The 5271-nt window shown below is 32.3% G+C and overlaps 1 pseudogene; it reads left to right on the forward strand.

The window, feature by feature from the left end:
* The first annotated feature begins 351 nt into the window (after positions 1-351).
* LOC108684041 lies at positions 352-2179 on the forward strand (annotated as a pseudogene).
* Positions 2180-5271: the final 3092 nt, after the last annotated feature.

The following is a 5271-nucleotide window of genomic DNA, read 5'->3' on the forward strand; positions in this document are numbered from 1 at the left end:
TATATATATATATATATGTCATTATATATTTATGAAATAATAGAGTATAGGAATACGGGTTTAAATACAAACTGTCGGCAAAAGTGATGAAGACAAATGATGCATATAGACAATCGATTTGTAGACAAAAAGGTGTCATCTCCATCAGGAGCATAAAAATGGATATTGTTATGTAGTTGAGATTCACTTCTTCAGAGAGCAGTAGTGCGCGGGTGCATTTGCGATTACAGTAAAAAGGCCCTCATGTTCTTTCTCAAGTTTCTCTCTGGTAATAATATCGTCTGGTGATACGTCTGTCATTATTACGTTGTCAGCACTGATAACGTTCGTCCACCGGCGTGTAATCGGGCGTGAGACTCAACGATGTGATCGTTGTGGTGGATAATAATTTACAGAACGATACGAAACATTAGCATGAGCATCGAGAGTATTTGAAATCGTGGGTTCGTTTAGTTTCTTTTTCCCTCTTTCTTTTTCTTCTCGAGAATTACTACGCGTGGTCACGAAGGAGCAAGGATAAGGGAGAAGAGCACGAGAGTGCGCGCGAGAATGAGTCTCAACCTGACAAAGCTATTCTCAAAAAAGAGGAGCGGTTCCCACGTCGATACCGTGGCCGCGGAAATTGGTCTCCCGACTAATGTCTCGCACAAATTTCACGTGAGCAAAAATGCCGAAACCGGGCAGTTGGAGGGTCTGCCAGACCCGTGGATACGTTTGCTCAACACCCAGATCTCCAAGTCAGAGCAGAACGAGCATCCCGACGCTGCTTTACAGGCCATCAAGTTTTACAATTACTCGATCAAGCGCAAGCCGCAGGATCAGGAGGTCTTCAAGCCGTTCGTCACCCAGGACCTGATCGAAGAAGAGTCGCAGGAGATCAACAACATCCTGACAAAGAAGTATCATTTGGACGGATCTGATGATGATCGCTTAACTTCTGAGAGTTTAACGGATGAGCAGACGTTACCCGAGCTACCGCCGAAAGTAAATAAGCCACTAAAACCTCCGAAACCACCAAAACCACCGAAACCACCAAAACCGGCACCACGCAAGTGCAACGACAGAGTGGAGAAGACTCTCACTGAGATATTAGAGGATCTAAACACATATAGAATCAGTAATGATGAAGATGTACCGTTACGAGAAGAAGAGGAGGAAGAAAATGTTTTGCCAAGCAGAATAGAGGAAAGTCCTATTCTGCGAAGGAAGACGGAGTGTACGGGTGTAAGACTCAGTGATGAACAGATATATGAGGAACTCAGGGCTATCTGCCAATGTGGAGATCCTAACTTGCGCTTTGAAAGAACTAAAGAGGTAGGCGCTGGTGCCTCTGGAACTGTGTTCATAGCCACTGATCTTCAGTACAGTCAGAAGGTAGCTGTAAAGGACATAGATTTGTCGAAGCAACCAAAGAAAGAGTTGATATTAACTGAGATCAAGATTCTTAAGGAGTTCCAGCATCCAAATTTGGTTAATTTCCTCGATGCTTACCTTGTGGATGAACATCTTTGGGTAGTTATGGAACTGCTAGAGGGTGGACCGCTCACAGATGTCGTCACTGAGACAGTGATGAAGGAAGTTCAAATCGCAGCTGTCTGCAGAGAGGTCCTGAAAGCAATAAGCTTCCTGCATACTAGAGGCATTATTCATAGAGATATTAAGTCAGACAATGTGCTGTTGGGAATGAATGGTACAGTAAAAGTAACAGACTTTGGTTTCTGTGCGAATATCGACGGTGATGAGAAACGGCAGACTATGGTTGGCACTCCATATTGGATGGCGCCAGAAGTAGTAACAAGGAAACAATACGGCAAAAAGGTGGATATCTGGTCGTTAGGTATAATGGCTATTGAAATGATCGAAGGAGAACCACCTTATATGAAAGAGACACCATTGAGAGCATTATATTTAATCGCTGCCATTGGTAAACCGTCCATTCCGAGATGGGACAGCCTCAGTCTGACGTTCCAAAATTTTTTGGAGAGATGCCTCGCTGTAGAAGTTGATGAGAGAGCGACTGCTGACGAGTTACTCTCTCATCCGTTCCTAGAAAATTGTGCGGAATTATCTACACTCACTCCACTGATCCGTGCGGCGCAAAGAATTCTCCACAAAGCATTTCACTAAATATTTATTTAAAAAACTGTAATATTCATAATATACCATTTCACGATACTTCATTGCTGCTTATATGTTGTGCTAAATGATAAAAAAAAGATATTTTGTAATTGAAAGCTTCAAAATTTCGTAATTATTATCACTTCGATTTTAACATCTTAAACTTATTTAACTGCCCTTCGTTTTTATTCCACTATGTTGGTTTATATATTATGAAACCAAAGCATAATAGTTGATAATCATTTTAAGATTATATTATTCACATAAGTATTATCGTTCAAATAATCTGAATAGTTATTTTTAATGCTACTTAATTATATCATGATCATTACTCTTGCAAGATAGTATCGTGAAAATCATTTGTGAAAATGTTTAGACAAATTTATCGATTTTTTAAATAAGTAGAATTGCAACAAATATTAGATTATTCGGTGTTCTAATTGGCAATATTTTTACCATTCGGCTGAATACCGAATAGTCTTAATCATAAAAATACCAAAAAACTATGAAGTATAGACTATTTCTTTCTATTTGTAGAAGCCACAATGTGTGCTCACAAAAGTAATGAAAATACTAATTTTGCTAAAAGCAAACACTAAACTATACTAATTGTTAGCGGACAAACCTGTTACATTCTACGATAAGCCATTACACTTAAGCTTTAATTCTTTGAGTCACAGTTGAATGTGAGATGAATGAATGACTATAATTGGTCAATGTATCTTATGGCTTAAGACTCAAAACTTAAGTAATGGCTCTTTGTAGAAAGCCCATCACACATGCACATGTGCACGAGGGCGCGATCAGAAAAATCATCGCATTGTTTTTGTAAAAATCATGTCTAATATTCAGTTATTTCGCATATGGCTTTGTGGAATATTCAGTATTCGATTAGGGCTGTGGTCAAAGTCTCGCTACAAATACTTTGAAACATTTTATGAACTAATTAGAAGAAAGAATTTTATAAACTCCCATTTTACAAACTGACCAATTAAAAAACATTTCAAAGCGTTTGTAGCGTTGACCATAGGTGTCGAATATTAAAATTTCTCTAGAAATGTCACCCATTTTGTTGTGTGCAATATAATTCATGATGAATTAGGATTTTGCTCAGGTATTTCCACTCAATGATACTACGTCGATATGCATTTTATTATTCAAGTTGAGTATTCATCAAAACAACAAATGGAATGTTTTAGCTGTAGATAATTGTGGACAGAATGCATTTTTATATACTTTTTTGAAGAATGAGTGGAATTTATACAATATTTTGAAATATTGTATTTTTAATACTATTTATAGTTATATAGTTATAAAAAGTTCATAGTACAGATTATTTTTCTTAAAAAAAAAAAAAAAAACTGTACTTATATCAATGTAAAGAACTATCAAGATATCAGAGAGACAAAATCAGTTATATAACTCTGATAATAATTAATGAAAGTCCCTCAAATTTGAAGCTCTTAACTCTTTCCAAGAAAAGTAAACTGGATAAGATTCGCACATGTTTAATAATATAAATTGTAAGATAAGTTCTTTGACTGTAATTTGTTTAAATTTATAACTTATAGAATTTTTTGACTATATTACTTTCAATGCAATTTATTAATCATTTTCAAATTTATAAGAAAAGTTGTACGTTGAAATATTAGTATTAGTCATATATGAAATCATTTTGTGCACGAAATCGAGTGACATTGTTTATTATCGTCAGGCAATGCATCAAAAATTAACCGTTATGAATTACGTAACGACAATCATTCTATTCATTTTTTAATAAAATTTTTTATAAAATTATTAAGATGTGCACACACTCACATATACACACATTCATATATCTAACTTTGTAAGACTTTTATTCCTACTTTTATAAAACATATACATTTTTGAAAACTTTTGTATTTTCTAAGAGCGCGATATTGCTCAAACATAATAACATATAGCTAATATTCATATATTTTTAAATAGCTGATATATGTACATAACTGATATTCAAGTGTTTATAATACAGTGTGTTTGACAGTGAACGTGTAATGCGTATAAATGATTGAATTATTGTAAAAAGTGAATATTCTATATCCTTATCTAAATATTTAAGATGATTTGAGCAGTAATATCAAGTATATATGAAATCACGACTGTGATAAACGAAAGTTAAGTTGTATTAAATACTTATAAAGTATAATTTTTGTGTCTTATATACATGATATTAAATTACCATACATGAAAATATCAAGTTGTGACAACAATTTAAAGTATATAATTATGTTATAATAATTAACATGAAAGCAAGACAAGTGTTGTCTTCAATCATGTAACACATTAAGTGTCTGCTGACGAGTAAATATATTTAAACAATATTGTAATCGTTTGCACGATAAAAAATTGATGATAAAAAATTATTATTTATATATTTTATCAGTTTTGATAAGATATAAGAATTTAAAGTTTTTGAAAAAGAGTATTAAAATTAAAATTAAATGCGAGAAATGCCTTATTAAATAAATACAAATAATTTTAATTAATAATCAGCATAAAAATATCATCAAGCAATAATAATAAAGTTGTGACTATAATAAAAGTTAAATATTTGTACAGAATATTAATTTATGCTTTCTAAAAAGACATGAGATGCTATGATGTGACTTTGAGAACTGCATATAATGTAATTGTAATATATTATTTTTCTGTGTATGAATATAAATGGATATTGATACATCCGTAAGATATCACGTATTTTAGACAATAAATATTTTATTTAGGAAATGAATATGTTCATTCCATATTATCATTAAACTAACCCAATAATATTTAATTTACAAGTAATATACAAGTGAACCATTTATTGATACATATTTCCAATTAATAAATTAATTAGAAGTAAATTGGGAGTTTTATATTCCACAAATTTTTTCAATATTCAGACATAAATTTATATCTAAATATTTATAATAATATACAACGAAGACATTTATATTTCATAATTTTAACTCAAAAGATATACATATGATTCTCATGTGTTATATCACAGAATCAATAATTTGAAGATTTTTACAAAAGTAGACATAAATATTAACATTCTAATTATTATTTACAAGATTTTAAATATGAAATAATAGACACTTATTCTCTATCAATTTTTTGGATACCTAA

The sequence above is a fragment of the Atta colombica genome, unplaced genomic scaffold (genome assembly GCF_001594045.1).
Source record: "Atta colombica isolate Treedump-2 unplaced genomic scaffold, Acol1.0 C795253, whole genome shotgun sequence".
NCBI lineage: Eukaryota > Metazoa > Arthropoda > Insecta > Hymenoptera > Formicidae > Atta > Atta colombica.